Here is a 17,338-nt window from a genome sequence, read left to right on the forward strand (position 1 = left end):
CTCGATAGTGCCTTGATGGGTTGCTATCAGGATAGTACCTGCCACTCGAGATAGTGCCCACCTGAGAAGCTGCCTCTGGTGATAGTAGCTGCCTGGATTTATCATTCCTTCAGTCCCTACTGCTTTCTCCAGCTTCTCTGAGTTTACAGACACAAGGTCCCTCTTTTCTCCAAGCTTCCCAGTTTGGCTCTAGCATCCTCTAAACAAAAAGGAATCCTTACCATTCTGTTGACTCTATTTTTTTTTTTTAAACATTTCTCAAGCTTCTTCCCCCTGGAATCTCTTAAAGCCCACAGCATCAGTATTTTAAAATACTAATATTAAAAATATACATTGTGGTTAATAGGTTCAAATCCAGATTCCCTTACTGATGAGATATACAATCTTGGGTAAAATACTTAAACTGCTGTGCCCTAATTCTCTCATCTGTAAAATGAGGGTCAAAAGGTTTTGAAGATTAAATTACTTAAAACATGTAACATAACCATGTAAAAGGATGCTTTGTATATTGAAATGTTCAATAAGGCAAGCTAATTTTACTCAAATGTTATCTCTACAGTTTAACCTAAAAGCTGCTTTCTTTGGTCCAATGTCTTTAAACTCATTTATTATACACATACCAATAACACGACCTGTTTGTCATTTTACCTCTTATGCCATTCATCTATAAAGATGGAGAATTTCATGGCGGGGGGGGGGGGCAATGGAAAGATATATACACATATAATACATTAATAAAAAAAAATACAAATAAAAAAGATGGAGAATTTCACTGAGTAGCTAATTTTTAATTGTATCCAAAATTTAAAGTGGGTTTCCTTTCTTTCCTTTCTTTCAGTGGTATTCGCTATGATGAGGACCACAGAGATAAGTTTTTTCACCCCTGAGATAACAGTGGGTCCTTCCATAGATGGCTCTCTCCATACAATTCTATTTCAACACCTCCAACTTCACCAGAAAAGAGATGGTATTGACGGCTAATTGAGTTACAAACAAGAATTAAAACATTTATATTACTGTGTTTCCCCGAAAATAAGACATCCTCAAAAATAAGACCTAGCGCATGGAACAATAAGACATCCCCTGAAAATAAGATCTAGCGCATCTTTGGGAGCAAAAATTAATATAAGACACTGTCTTATTTTTGGGGAAACAGGGTAATAAATAACACTTCTCACCCTTGAACTATTCTGTACATTCCTTGACTTGCCTAAACTTGAATGCTTCTGAAAACTTAGTTGCCTTAAAAAAAAAAAAGGAGAAAAGCTTAACCAGGTCATGCAAAGAATATGTAGAAAATAGAATGTTAAATTAACAGAGAAAACATAAACATGTGATCTGTCACCACAAACATACAGGCTGTCAATCAACCCAAAAAGGGATTTATTTTGTGGCCCCAGGAAGCTGAGTAAGGGCCCTACGTAGAAGCAATAGAACTGAGTAACAACTGAAAGTGGGTTTGACAGACTGCCTCATTGTTATACTTAAAGCACACAATAGATTATTGTTTATTGAAGATGCTGAAGAAATAATACATTAAAGTAAAAACAGATGTCCTCTATGTTCCCTGAAATTCCATAATTAACCAAAGTGCTAAGTGATATGTAAATATGAATTCGTTATTCTTGTTAACATCCCGAAATTTGTAGTATCTGAAGAAACTGAAGGCTTATACAATTGCAACTATGATAAAATGGCTAAAACAAATAAGAGATTACAAATGCAATGTTACTGAAATCTTAGAAAAGATTCTTCAGGCTACTCAGGGGCTTCAGAGGAAATCTGAAGGTGGTATTTAAACTCAGCTTGAAGATGAGATTAAAGTGAAATATGGAAATAGCAATAAGTTAAGAGCATTTTAAGATGAAAGAACAGCATGACCAAAGTTACAGTGGCAGGTGGAGGAGGCACAGGGGACAGTTCAGTTTGATGTCAGTGGGAGATGAGGCTGAAAAAGCTTTCTGGAGTAACAAGGACTGAAATGTTACACCTTAGACTGAGGTAATGGGAGTCACCAAAGTGTTGTTTACAAGTAGGTAAGAGAGGAGTCCTTCAGTGAGAGTATCTGGTGGCGCGGAAGAATTAGCTTGTACAGTGAGAGACTAGAAATGAGACCATCTGCTAAGAGACTACAGCATGACTCTGGGAAGTATGTCAAAAGTGCCTGGCTCTGTGGCAGCATCAGGAAAAAGGACACTCTGAATATGCAAATGTCAGGTCTTAGCAACTGACTGAGTCACAAGGCCAGGGGAGGGGGTTTTCAAAAGCTTCCAGACTAGAATGCTGTAAAATAATAGGACCAATAAAAGCAAAGGAAGCTGCAGAAAGAAGGAAGACACAGAAAGTTCAGAAGAAACCACCAGGCGTTGGTGGTGTTAGCCACAGGAAAGGGGAGCGGACCAGCAAGGCATTTGGAAAGGTCAGCCTGGAGACCATGTGAAGGTCAGGCCTGAAGATAATGGCTGGGGAGTTATTCCTACTGAGGTGAAAGCCAAGGCGAAGAGAGGGTGAGTTTTGCCAATCGATTGACTATAAACAGAAGCAATTCTCAAAACATCAATGGAGGAACACATACCTCAGTGAGTAGGAGGTAAAAGGAGAGCCAAACAAGCTGCCTATGAGCAGTCAGCGAAGTAAGAGAACAGAGGGCAAGGAAGCCAAAAGGAGGCTGAGAGGCAGCAGGTGCCAATGTTGCCAAAAGCTGTTGATAGTTAAAGCAAATAAAGGTTTTCTTGGCTGGTGTGGCTCAATGGTTAGAATGTCCGCACATGCACACAAGGGTCATGCATTCGATTGCCAGTCAAGGGCACATACCTGGGTTGCAGGTTCAATCCCTGGCCTCGCAGGAGCCAAACAGTCAATGTGTCTCTCACACATTAACATCTTTATCTCTCTCCCCAACCCCTTACCTCTATCCCTCCCTCCCACTGTCTCTAAAAAAAAAAATCAATGGAAAAAAAAATGTCCTCAGGTTAGGATAAACAAAAACTAAAAAAATAAAGCAAATGAAGATTTGGAGCCTCTAATTATTAAATGTTAATAATTACATATAGCTTATGAGAAAAATCTTATTGCTTCAAATCAAAGTAGTTTCACAAGAAATTATTATATTTTAATATATTTTTATTGACTTAAGAGAGGAAGAGAGAGGGAGAGAGAGTCATTGATCTGCTGCCCTCTCCATGCCCCCACACTGGGAATGGAGCCTGCAACCCAGCATGTGCCCTGACCGGGATAATGCCATGACCTCCTGGTTCATAGGTTGATGCACAACCACTAAGACATACCAGCCGGGTGAGATTATTATTATTTTTTATTATCTTTTGGAGATAAAGCAAAATGATTTCTTCTTTGAAGATACTCTGATCTCAAGGATAATTTCCTTAAAACATTCTCAATTTTTATCCTATTGGACAATAGTTAGTATTAGTCTTCCAAGGGGTATATTTAAATATGGAGGCAATTCAGGTAATTACAATGACTTGAGAGGAAACTGGGGGCAAAAGCAGGACAGAGGCCATAGACACCAAATGTCATCTAATGAAAGTCATGCATTCCCACTCAAGGAAGAGGTGTCTACCCAAAACACCAAGAGTGTCACCTGTTAAGAACACTGTCCCACACTGCTGTTTATCACTAAATTTTTCTGTGACATATTTGAGAAGAACTGATAGAACTTCAGATGCTGAAATTTTGGTGAAGTGATTTTAAAATAAGATAAGCATCATTAATATACAATAGTTCATCCCTTAGAAGTTTTTCAAGCAAACATATGTCTTTTAGTTTTACTGTTTATTTCTATCTAATCTAGTTCCAAAGGAAATAGATCTTTAAGTAAATTACTTAGCAGGGCAAAATAAACAAACAAACAAACAAACAAACAATAAATAAATAAATAAATAAATAAATAAATATTCCACATGTTTAACTCTAATCAGAAATCTGAGTAGGGGTATAGATGATTAAGGTACATTCCATTGTGTTATTAGGTGAGGAAACAGCCAATGTTTGCAATAAAATGTTTTCTTAAAAATGCCAATGTTTTATACAGATCTTTAAACAATTGCATTCTCTTGCATTCACCACTCATATTAAACATTTTCAACTGAAAATTGCTGTGTTAATGCCTAGTATTACCAAGAATACATCGGCAGTTCAGATAATTGAAGAACATAGACAATTTTTATGGAACTATTCTAAAACTTTTAACACAAATATCTTTACACTAGCATCTTGTAGCTGTCATTCAAATGCTCTGCAAGAGTTTTATTAACCCATTTAGGGTTCAATAAATTTTAATCAGAACATTTGGAAGACAGTTTTGGTATTAGGATAGGAAAATCATTTTCCAAAATATAAGCATCACTTATTAAACTGATATTTATGAATAACATTGATATTTATGAATATTTATGAATATGTCTGGAACAACCAAGCACCCACTGGTCCACTTCAAGGTGAACTAGTTTTATTATAGCCAAGTTCAATTTAACTTGTGGTTAATTTTTTCCAGTATTCTTGATTATTACAGTTTATACTTAAACACACATGACCTCTCTTATTTACTAACTGCTAAATATGTGTGGTAAAGGTTATATCTTCCTCTAGACCAGTGGTTTTCAACCTTTCTAATGTCATGACCCTTTAATACAGTTCCTCATGTTCTGGTGACCCCAAGACATAAAATTATTTTTGTTGCTACTTCATAACTGTAAATTTGCTACTGTTAATGAATCGTAATGTAAATATCTGTGTTTTCCCATGGTCTTAGGCTCTATAGGTCGACCCACAGGTTGAGAACCACTAGCAGGGTCACCTGAGACCATTGAAAAACACACATATTTACAATTCATAACAATAGCAAAATTACAGTTAAGAAGTAGCAGGAAAATATTTTATGGTTGGGAGTCACCACAACATGAGAAACTGTATTAAAGGGTCGAGGCATGAGAACCACTGCTCTAGACAATGGACCATAGGAAGTTATTCTCTCATATTATGATTGTAAGCAGCAAGTAAAGTAGGCACTGGGGTTCACCAATTAAGGGACCAATTGGGAAAATAAGCTTTCTCTATATGCTTCTCTAGAAGTTTAAAAAAAAAAAAAGTTCTATTACTTACTAAAACTTAGTATGCGGTTGTTTCCTAACACATTTCCTAATAGCTTTGATCCAAACACTGTGGAGAAAGCTTCTGACAAACCAGGATGACCTCTCAGACAATGAATCCATTTAGTGATTTATTATACAATCCAACACTGTAGTTCCATCTAATGGGAAACTTGCATTTCAAAAAGTTCCGAAAAAATCTGTTTAGAAGAATAAGCCAGAGATCCTTGTAACAAGCTAACAGATATAAGGCCAAATATTGAATATCTATCATGTATTTAGCTATGTCTATGTATATATACGCTCCGCACAGTGCTACTAGTAAGTATTTTACAGGCATCATGTTTAATCTATACAAACAACACATGAAATTGATTATGGTCCTCTTTTTACACTTGAAGAAACCAGAGAAGCTCAGCAACTTGCACTAGAACTTACACTAGCTAGTAAGTGGCAGAGCCAGACCTCAGAACCCTCTGCCCTGCCTGCCACGGACCTTTGTCCCACATGGGCTCCCAGATGAAACACACATGGCCTCTACTCTCAAGGACCATATCACTAGAAATAGATAAGAGATAGAACATCTACCTAAATGATAATGAATCCAGATAAAATATATTAACTGGCCTAAGAGAAGTTCAGATCAAGTTTCAAGGCAGTTCAGAGGCACACAGATTTCTTGAAAATAACAAGACCTGGAGCAAATTTTTTCTGTGAGATGGATTGTAGGGGAGGGAGGGGGAGAGGTGTTAAAGGGCCATATAGGAGCATAACTAGTATTATTGCATGCCATTTTCTTTGTCAGGTAGAGTAGAAGACACCTTACATTTGTTATCTTCTTTGTTCAGAAAAACCATGAAAGTATTATTCCACATTGCATAAAACTAAGTCAACCAGTGGGTCAATGGAAACTTGAACACAGACATCCTCATTCAGCTTCATCCAAGGCAGAAACTGTAATACTTAGTGATTAAAATCAGGCTGCCCCAGTGCTTGCCCCAACTCAGCCACTTAGTAGCCGTGTTATTTGAACAAGTTACTCAACTCTCTGCGGCTAAATTCCTCTTCTGTAAATATGGATATTTACAGAACAACTTCACTGGGTGGTTAAAGGGATAAAAGGAGTTAATGATATACAGAAAGTGGCAACACCAGACCATTACTATACTCTTCTTTGATTCTTAAGAGTGGATTGGTCTGTCCAAAGTCTGGAAGATATTGAAGCTCAGTCCTGTTAGTCAGAGCCCCAGAGCAAGGACAATGGGCCAGGTACAGAAACTCACCAGGTCAGAAAGCTCTGGATACCTAGCAAGGGGCAAAACTGAGAAAACAAGAACCTCGTCCTCAAAGTAACCTATCCTCCCCTCGCATGTCTGATCCGGTGATTTAGACCCCCTTACCTTTTCCCCCCTAAAGATAACATCTGCCGAAATCAGTTTGGCTCAATGGTAGAGCGTCGGCCTGCAGACTGCGAGGTCCCGGGTTTGATTCCGGTAAAGGGCATGTACCTTGGTTGCGGGCACATCCTCGGTGGGGGGGTGTGCAAGAGACAGCTGATGTTTCTAGCTCTCTATCTCTCTCCCTTCCTCTCAGTAAAATATCAATAAAATATATTTTTTTAAATAAAATTTTTAAAAAAAATAACATCTAGGTCTCAGGTGTATTTTGGCTCCAGGCTTAGAAAAGCAGCAGAGCCAGACAAGTGACCATAACATATAAACATTAGTTTTACCTAGATTTACACAAGATTTACAATATAATATTTTTGTTAAGTATATTTGACAACCTTTCCAAAGTTTAAAATTCCAAATTCCCTTTTTAAAAAATATATCTTTATTGCCCTATCCAGTTTGCTCAGTGGATAGAGCATCTGCCTTCAGACCAAAGAGGCCCAGATCTGATTCTGGTCAAGGGCACGGATCTTGGTTGCAGGCTCCTCCCCAGCCTGGGCCCTGGTTGAGGCTTGTGCACAAGGCAACTAGTTGATGAGTTTCTCTCACATTGATGTTTCTGTCTTTTCCTCTCTCTTATACTCTCCCTAAAAATCAATGGAAAAATATACTTGGCACCACTGCCGAGCTTGGATGTGCCACCGGGGCAGCAGCTGCTCCGGGCCGTGGTGGAAGACGACCTGCGGTTGCTGGTGATGCTTCTGGCACACGGGTCCAAGGAGGAGGTGAACGAGACCTATGGGGATGGGGACGAGCGGACGGCTCTGCATCTCTCCAGTGCCATGGCCAATGTTGTCTTTACACAGCTGCTCATCTGGTATGGAGTGGACGTGAGGAGTCGGGATGCCCGGGGCCTGACTCCACTGGCCTACGCTCGCCGGGCTGGCAGCCAGGAGTGTGCAGACATTTTGATCCAGCATGGCTGCCCCGGGGACGGCTGCGGCTTAACACCTACCCCCAACAGAGAGCCCGCCAACGGCACCAACACCTCTGCTGAGTTGCACCGAAGTCTTACCCTCCTTTAAGGCCCAGGAAGAGGGCAGTGGTCAGAACTCCATACCCTGGGTGCCTCCTCCCTGTAGGCACTGGGGGAGACAAAAATGCGGAGACTAAGATGTAGAGACGTGCATAAAGGAAGAAGGAGAAAAACAAACGGCTAAATGGGGGAGACAGATCAGAGGAGACGACTGGGGTTTGAGCTGCAGCAGAGGGTGTGGAGGTATTTAGCCTTCTGACCTGCAGTGCCATTGAGAGGGACAGGACCCTTTGGAGGTATCTGGGAGGAGAGGGAAGCAGGACCTCTCCCTCCTCCAGATTGCTACCCTCTAGTGCCAGCCCCCTGCGAACTTCATCTCAAAGTGGAGCCTGGATAAAGCACAGGTTGGGGTGCTGGATGAAATACAAGGGGGTGATCTGTGAGTCCCATGTAAATTTGTACATTCAAATATTTATGTTTGTGTACATATTTGGTGTCAGTGTATGATGAGCCAATAAACCAGACTGTGTGGTCTTGTGGAAAAAAAAAAGAAAAGAAAAATATACTTGGGTGAGGATTAACCAAAAGAAAAAAGTGTGTGTGTGTGTATGTGTGTGTGTGTGTGTGTGTTGATTGATTTTTAGAAAGGGCTAGAGGAGTAGAAACATTGATGAGAAATGTATCTAATGTCATCTATTACAACATCATCTATCAGCTGCCTTCTGCACGCCCTCTACTGGGAATCAAAGCCTGAAACTCAGGCATGTGCTCTGATCAGGAATGGAACTGTGACCTCTTGGTTCCTGGGTCAAAGGCTCAGCCACTGAACCACATCAGCAAGGCTATATATATATATATATATATATATATATATATATATATATATATATATATTTTTTATTTTTCTTATTTTTTTTTAACAGAGAAATGACTTTTAGTTATTCCACCAGGCCCTGAAATACCTCAAGAATCCATTCTTTCCCCTAAGTTGTTAAATTAATTAGGCCTACTTAATGTGCTTGAAAAATTACATGGGAAGCTTTGCCAAATAAGAATATACATATATTTTCCTTAAAACGGATATCCTAGAAATCTCAGTCTACTCTAGGAAGGAACTTGCAAAGATTCAGAGCCAAGTTCAAACAGGAAATTCTTAGGAGTAACAGGTATCCTGTCAGTGATGAGCCTAGAATAACATTTCCCTGTGGGAGGCATCTGGCAGTAATACTCCAGATGTTTATAATCCACACATTGGGTGTTTATGAATTGTTTCCTGTGCTCAAAACACACTTCCAATAAGCCATGTGCAATGTTTTAAAATCTTGCATATTGTTTGTTCTTTATACATATTTTAAAACTCTGCATTGAATCTCAAAATATAGGCTTTTTCTTTCATGTCATTTCATAGTAATTATTATTTACCAAAAAATTGTCATCTTGAACTGTTATACCTTACAGAAAAGCAAGATTCTTTGTCAATTGTTTTATGGTAAAGTCTATAATCACATTAAATATGTTAGTTAAGTCTTTGAAAATATTCATAAGAACTTTAACTCTAAATTACAGCTTTCTAAACAGGTCTTCTCTTCAAAGTGAAAATTTATAGGACTCTAAATAACTAAAACATAAAATACTGACTAGTAATCAGGACAAACAAAATATTTGTTATATGAAAATCATTCTGTCCTCCAAATATAAGAAAGCTTGTTTTTATTTCCCTAGAACAGTTTGATAAATTATACCTTCATAAGCAATATGGAAGCTTTTATAGTTTTCTCCCTACCTCATCCCTCCAGAATTGGGCGATTCTTAATGAATCATGGCAATAGGTTTCTTTGCATGAATTCAGCAAGACCAGTTTCCAATTGCAGTTTTATTAACCAAGATTTTGACTGGGATGTCATGTCTGAAAGAGATATACCTGACTCTGGGTGTCACTAGAAAGCCTTAAGAAGCCTTTTTTTTTTTTTTTTTCCTAATTTTTTTAATATATTTTATTGATTTTTCACAGAGAGGAAGGGAGAGAGATAGAGAGCTAGAAACATCAATGAGAGAGAAACATCAACCAGCTGCCTCCTACACACCCCCTACCGGGGATGTGCCTGCAACCAACGTACATGCCCCTGACCGAAATCAAACCTGGGACCTTCCAGTCCGCAGACCGACGCTCTACCACTGAGCCAAACTGGTTTTGGCCTTAAGAAGCCTCTTGAAGAAAGCTTGGCACCTTGCGGTTCATGGTAGTTTTTCCAGGTAAGGAACAAAGGTTACTTCCTGAGAGATGGCAAAGAAGGAACCTCAAGACATCATTGGGGACCTCAAGAACTTGAAGAATTCACCCATCTACAAGTACTGCAGGAAAATCTGATGGCAACAAGGAGGCTCAGCTTCTTTGCCCTGAGGGTCTAATTACAGCTCAATCATGAGATCCCAGCAAAGCAGGTTTTTAAAAGCCTATGTAATCAATTGCTATTCTTACTGTGTTCATGCAATCAGACCAAATTGTAACCAAACTTAATATAGTAAATAAATTAGTCTTAAGTTGGCTCTTTATTTTTTTATTTTTAATGTTTTTATTGATTTTTTACAGAGAGGAAGGGAAAAAGATAGAGCTAGAAACGTCAATGAGAGAGAAAAACGGACCAGCTGCCTCTTGCACACCCCCTACTGGGAATGTGCCCACAACCAACGTACATGCCCCTTTCCGGAATCGAACCTGGGTCCTTGAAGTCCGCAGACCGAGGCTCTACCACTGAGCCAAACCAGTTTCGGCAAGTTGGCTCTTTAATAAAAATGAGGGTGAATCTAAGGTTAAAAGTGTGTTTCAATAGATTCTATAGTACACAGTTATAAATATTAAGCTCAAAGCTTAATTTTTCACCTATGAATTAAACTAGATCCTGAATTCATCTTAAATATTTGGCTACAACCCTCCAAGCTAATATTTCTTTCCTTTCACCAGATCCTTTTCATAATTCTTGTCATTCTAGCTTTTGTCCCAGTAACACAAAAATTTATAAAACAGTTTCTCTCCACCAGTTACAAGCCTTATAGTCGGGAAATACCACCCCGCCTTTTGTACCCAGACCTCACTGTCCCTCTGACAAAGCGCAAGGATTTTTGGCTCTGAGGGAAAACACCCCCCCTTTTCAGCAGGAAGCCATTACAGAAAAGACCCTATGCCCCCTTTCTCTGAAAGAATTCAACACCAAAAATCCTCGGGGGGGGGGGGGGGGGGGGGGTATGTTAGACAGATCCCCAGACCAAAGACAACCTGGTAAGTACAGAAATGCAGCAGGGCAGAAAGCTCTGGATGCCTAGCAAGGGGGCAAAACTGGGAAAACAAGAACTTCACTACCAGAGTAATCTATCCACCCCTAGCATATTTGGTTTAGTCACCCTGACCCTTTCCTCCCTAAAGAGAACATTTACAATAGATGCCCCTGTATTTCAACTCCAGACCCAGAAAAGCAGCAAAGCCAGACAAGTGACACCGTGGCTGCCTCAGGGCCAGCCCAGCCCCCAGACCTACTGATGACAAGAGTTTCCCACCAGTGACTGCATATAAGGGTGAAACTCCAGCTTCTGGATGCTGCCATCGTCCACCCAATGTCTCCTTGACTCCATGCGGTGCAGCCCTTCCTTTGGATATTCCATCCCCTACGCCCTTTTCCTTAAATAAATTCAGTTTTTCTTTATCCATTATCTGAAATGGCTATTTAGCCTGCAAGCTAAATAGCTAGAAGATAATCTTCCATATCTGTTACACAAGGTCACTATCAATGGTTAAAAAAAAAAAAAAAAAAAAAATGGGGTTGAATATACAGGTTCCTAAGGCAATATATACCCTTCTCAAATTTGACTATTAGCAGATCTTAAAAACATTTCTTAGACTGCTAAGTTCTTTTCAAGTTATTTGGAATAACTGTTTGTTCCATTGAGAAGAAAATTGGCTGAAAACAAAGAGGGTAGGGGGAAGATACACTGGGTGACTAGATATGAATTTTTTTTAGAGTAGAATTCCAATCTTATTCATCTTGGTAACCACAGGTTAGTGTCTGGAATGGTTTTAGGGGTTTTAAAATGGCCAGTCTCTAGTTAGGTGTTTTCCATACACTTTGCTTCTCACAATAGCACTTCATGATTGGTGCCCACAATCCCATCTTCTGGAAATAAGAAAACCTGAGGATGAGATTATTAAATAATTACAACCTTACCAAATGCAGAACTGAGCCTGAGATCTAGGTCTAACTCTAAAGTTAGTTACCTTTTTCCATGTGAATGTTATAAAAAAAAAAAAAAAAATGTTTAACGAATATAGAACCAAAAACAAATGTAGGTTACTTCCTTTTTATTTCAGACCCATGCTCCAAAAATATGACTCTGGATAAAGCATATTTCTTTAGGTCACTTTGCTGTCCTTCCCTCCAGGAGGGTTCAAGGCCAAAAAAACATAAGCCAGGTAATATACAAGTGTAAATGCCTGTCTAGAAATAAATCTAACAATTACAGGAAGATGCGCTAACTGGACACTGGGAAATGAAATGTTAAAATTTCAGATTACTCACCACTATTAAAACACTCCCTGGAGGAAAAGTAGCAGGACCTAATTGCAAACTGTTGATTTGAAGTTTGAAAAAAAAAAAAAAAAGTTTTTGAGTTCATGAGTAGTATACAAAACACTGAATTGTTTAAGGTAATAATGTTTCCCTTTCACTGAAACCATTTGATTCAATTTCCTGCTCCCTTAAGACTCCTTTAAATGCAAAGTCAGAAGCAGAAAGCAGAGCTGGGGCTGCTTCCATTCACCGAGGTTAAATAAGAGTCACCTTGCTCAGACCTCTGCCAGCCACCACCCAGCTCAGATTTTTTTCAGCCACACTCCCCCAAAGGCAAACTTGAGTACTTGTGGTTCCCATGACACAGCACATAGCTGCAGGCCTTCTGGAGCTTTGTTTGGGTTGAGCCACAAAGCACAGGATGGATGCCCGGAATGGACATCCAGCGCCCACTGCTTCCTCTTGCCCAAATCTTTTTTACATCATTCTCATTACCGATCGCTATTTTATCCCTCTGATGCGTCTCTTATTAGACCCAGGAAGAGAGATGAAATACTAGCTTTCCCCCTTTCACCAGCCCGCTCTCAAGCAACTCAGCCCTCTCTGTGCTACTTCTGCAAAAGTGTGACCAGACACTTGTAGAGAAACCACGCCTCATTCACTCCTCTCGCGTGCGGGGTGTGTCTGTGTGTGATGTGAATGCACTTGGCAGAGACCCTCGCCAGTCCTACCAGGAAAAGGGCCCTAGCTCACAAACCGCCCTTGCCAAACCAGTCGGCAATCGCTTTGGCGGAAGTTAAGGGAGAAAAGCGGGTGTGGAGAGCAGCCGCGGGGCAGCATCCGCCCGGTGGAGGCGGTTCGCCCTGGAGCCGCCGCCGGCCTCCCGCGCTACCTGGCCGGGTGCCCCCGGCGTGGCGCAGGAGCTTAGGACACCCAGGGGGAGCCGGGGGGGGGGGGGGGGGGGGGCAGCCTCTCCCAAAGCCACGGTCCCCTCCTGCCAGAACGCAAGCCAGGACAGCACACACCTTTCCGTCCGCCTCCTACCCCACCCAGAGACCTGGGGACCTCAAAAAAAAAAAAAAAAAAGGGTGGAAGACGATCTCCCTGGTGATACTCGGTCCCCTCCCAGCCTCTCGGAGCCCCGATCTGTCTGCTAACAGAGAAGACGGTCCCTACACACCAGGACCTCCAGCCCCCTCCTCGCCCCCACCCTGGGGTGCAGCAACCAGGCCGGCCCCGGAGGCTCCCGGGCCCCGGGGAAAGGATGCTGATGAGAAGGGCGGGATGCTGGGGACACGCCGGGCGGCAGGGAACCAGCCCCCGGAGACTCCTTGGGCCAAGAGGAGGGGGGGAACCCCGCTCCGCAAGGGTCTCCGAGCAAAAGTTCAGAGCGTGGGCAACTCCTGGCAGGAAGCGCGCGGGCGTGCGGGGAGCTCCTTTCCCGGGGACCCCTCCGAGCCCGCACGCCCCGCTCCGGAGGCAGCTCTGGGGGTGCTTGTTTTTGTCTCTATAAGGGGGTGCAACGGCACACTGCGTCCGGCGTGTGTGTCACCGGCGGGGCCAGAAGTTTTCTGCAACCCGCGTGCGGCTCCGGGACGGCGGGGTGCAGCCGCGCGCTCGCCCGCCCGCCTGCCCGCGGCGCCCGCCCCTCTCCTCCTCCTCCTCTTCCACCCCCCTCCACCCCTGGCTTCCGGCGTGTGCCTTACCTGGCGCTGGCACCGGTGGGCACGGCAGCTCCCGCTCCCTCCCAGCCGCAGCAGGATCGCCTCGCAGTCACCGGGCGAGTGCCATTATTTATTTATTTCGGTCCCCTGACGTGTCCTCGCCCCGCCGCAGCCAGAGGTGGAGGAGGAGGAGGAGGAGGCGGGGAGGGGAGGCGCGGCGGCCGAGCGCCCGCGTGGGTGCCCCGGAGCGGGCCCTGCGGAGAGGGAGGGCAGGAGGGAGGGAAGAGGGCGGGGAGGGGAGGGAGCCGTGGGGAACCCGGGCTAGCGCCATCCTCCCTGCAGGAACCCGCCCGGCCGCCGGAGGGGACAGACCGCCGCCCTGTGACTCAAGGAGCACTGAGCATGCTCCCAGCGATTGTCAGCGAGGGAGACACTTTCTCCGCGGCCCGGGGCACTCCACTTCAGGTTTTAGTGTTGGCCCAGAGGGAAAGCCGAAAGTCTGGTGGAGGGAAGGGCTGTTCCAGCTTGGTCCCAGTGGGCTCTCAGGTGTGCCATTCTGTGCAGGCGGCCTGGATTTGTGCGACATACAGCACAGAGGAGCCCTCCCAGGGAGAAGAGCCTGGCAGAGAGCACGGCGACTAGGGGGTTCTCTTTGTGAGTTGGGTTTGTTTGTTTGTTTGTTTGTTTGTTTGTTTTGGGGGGGGCGCGGGGGTTGGGTACTTTTATTTTTATTTTTTAAATATATTTTATTGATTTTTTTTTTCAGAGAGAAAGAGAGCGAGATAGAGAGTCAGAAACATCAATGAGAGAATCAGTTGCCTCCTGCACCCCACTCCACCCCCCACTGGGGATGTGCCACAACCAAGGCACATGCCCTTGACCTGAATTGAACCCAGGACCATTCAGTCTGCAGGCAGATGCTCTATCCACTGAGCCAAACCGGTTTCTGCTTGGGTCCTTTTAGGATGAAGGCATAGGGGTTTGGTGGGGAGGGACAGGGAAGAGATGGCCTTGGTGGAGATCAGGCTTACCAACCAAATCATGCCAAAGGGAAAAATAAAATGGAAGGAAGATTATAGAAAATAGCACAAGAACTTGGAAATAAGTAAAAAATGAAAGACGACCACTTGTCAATAATTCCTTTTAGTTTGGGAAATGATTTAATTCTTCAAAGGATAATGATTTGGTGTCTTCTGCCTTCATCCCCACCCCTTTTCCCCTGTTTCTTGGGGAAATTGGAAAGAGGTCAGACTGGAAAGGAACATTTAGCTTGAGGTTTTTTTAATGCATGGAAGGTGGAATTACTACTTAGAGGAAAAGAAACTGTCCAGAAGAATAAACTCAGGCTTAGATTTGAGGATTCATACTGCAGTTTTGCTGTCAATTTAACGGACTTCACCTCCCATTCTTGCCTTTCAAGAATGAAAGATAAAATGTTATTAATCCTAGATAATAATATAACTTCCAGAAACTTTTCTTGTTAATATTAGAACTTGACATCCTTTATGAGAAGCCAAGATAAGTTAGCTAAAATAATTAGAACTCTGATGCCCAAAAGACAAAGAATCAAAATGGCAATATAGTTAAAAAGAAAGTTTCATGTATTTATTAAATGTGTGGCGATTCAGATCAAGTCACTCCAACATGTCCCTCTGTGCTATAGAAACTGTTCTGAGCCCAGCCGATGTTGCTCGGTGGTTGAGCATTGACCTATGTATGAACCAAGAGGTCACAGTTAGATTCCCATTAGGGCACATGCCTGGGTTGCAGGCTTGATCTCCAAAGAGGGCATGCAGGAAGCAGCAGATCCATGATTCTCATTGACATTTCTTTCTCCCTCTCTAACATAAAAAATAAAAAAATAAATGAAAAAGACATATATATTTAAAAAAAAAAGAAAGAAAGAAAGAAAGAAACTGTTTTGAGCTAAAGGCAATTTTAGTCACAGGCTCAAGAAACTCTTGCCCCTAACTTAACTAGCTGGAAGAACATGAATTAGAGCCTTTCCCATAGTGATTATTAGAGATAGCCTCTTTTTAAAAAAATATATTTTATTGATTTTTTACAGAGAGGAAGGGAGAGGGATAGAGAGTTAGAAACATCAATAAGAGAATCATCTATCAGCTGCCTCCTGCACACCCCCCACTGGGGATGTGCCTGCAACCTAGGTACATGCCCTTGACCAGAATCTAATCCTGGACCTTTCATTCGGAAGGCTGATACTCTACCCACTGAGCCAAACCGGTTTTGGCTAGAGATAGCCTCTTTTAACCTAGCTTTAGGGCAGAATATGTTGCTATTTACTAAACCCCTGTTCTTATCAGCCTGCAATGACACTTTGAAACCCCCTGTGGTGTATTATCTCATCCCTCATTCAGGATGTCCTATATACCTGTGTTCCCCTTTTTACCCCTTCCCCCACAAGCATGTATCCCCCAACTTCTAAGGGGCCCCATGAGACTTGCAACCAGGGAAGAAATGACAGCTGCAGCTCATCCCTGGCAAAGCCCCAGAACCTGTCTCCAAGCCCCCCTTTCTCTGACTCCCCAGGGAGCTAAAGCAGCCTGACCATTTCTGCCTCTCTAAAAATCTGAGAAGAACCCAGGTCCTAGAAGGTAACCCCAATCAGTAACAAGGTTAGCACATGACCCCTCTTCAACTACACTAATCTGGCTCAAGTGTATTTGATACTAACACCAGGCAGAAGAGCCTGGAGGGTAGACTAAGTTCCTTCCTGCACACAAGGGCTTGTCATTGTCAGACACTGTTCTAAGCACTTAGGTGGATTTCCTCAATTGATACAATAACTGCAGCAGATTACTCACATTTACAAATTTGAAGACAAGTTAAGTCACTGGGCTAAATTCAAGCTGCCTCACTTCTGCCATAGCTAGTCTGTAAGCTAGGACAAAACTTGAATTTCAGTTTCTGCTGTAGGCAGTTAGACAGACCTGAGCAGAGCCAGGACAGTGGTCCAGGTACAGAAGGTGCATTATCTCATCCCCAGCTCAGGATGTCTTCTATACCTCAGTCCCCCTTGGTATCTCCAAACCTCATATGCCTGTGGGGTCTCTGACTCCCATGTGCTTGGGATTCCCATGCCATATATATATATATATATATATATATATATATATATATATATATATATATATATATGTATTAAATTTGGTTATGTCCTCTTGCTAATCTGTCTCATGTCTATTTGAAGAACCTTTGTTAGGGGCCAAAGTGGAATACTGGGGACTAGCTACGGTTATGGGAAATATTGATCATGCTCTGTAAACCAGGATTGCTTTGTGCTGGTTAAAGAGAGGACATTCTCACCTGGTGGAGAGTTGTATGGCCTGGGGACCTGGGAATCAATCTCGGGCCAGGGGTCAATTGTGGATCTGGGAGTTAACTTTGGAATGGGGTCTATTCTCATTCAAGAACTGCTTATCGCCGAAACCGGTTTGGCTCAGTGGATAGAGCATGGGCCTACGGACTGGAAGGTCCCAGGTTCGATTCCAGTCAAGGGCATGTACCTTGGTTGCGGGCACATCCCCAGTGGGAGGTGTGCGGGAGGCAGCTGATGGGT

The 17,338-nt window shown here is 42.7% G+C and overlaps 1 protein-coding gene across 2 annotated transcripts in view; it reads right to left on the bottom strand.

The window, feature by feature from the left end:
• SLC16A7 (solute carrier family 16 member 7) overlaps positions 1 to 13,992 on the bottom strand; it is a 127,637-nt gene extending 113,645 nt beyond the window's left edge. The window contains exons 1-2 of one of the 2 annotated variants that reach the window (XM_084877794.1): positions 13,801 to 13,899; positions 12,104 to 12,152 (exon numbers count right to left, since the gene is read on the bottom strand). The gene's annotated coding sequence lies outside the window, so the exon portion shown is untranslated. Of the gene's footprint in view, positions 1 to 12,103; positions 12,153 to 13,800 lie in introns of both variants that reach the window. The other variant, XM_084877793.1, reaches the window with a different exon arrangement.
• Between the last annotated feature and the right edge of the window lie 3,346 nt (positions 13,993 to 17,338).

This window comes from Pipistrellus hanaki (assembly GCF_964339955.1).
Source record: "Pipistrellus hanaki genome assembly, chromosome: 3".
Lineage (NCBI taxonomy): Eukaryota > Metazoa > Chordata > Mammalia > Chiroptera > Vespertilionidae > Pipistrellus > Pipistrellus hanaki.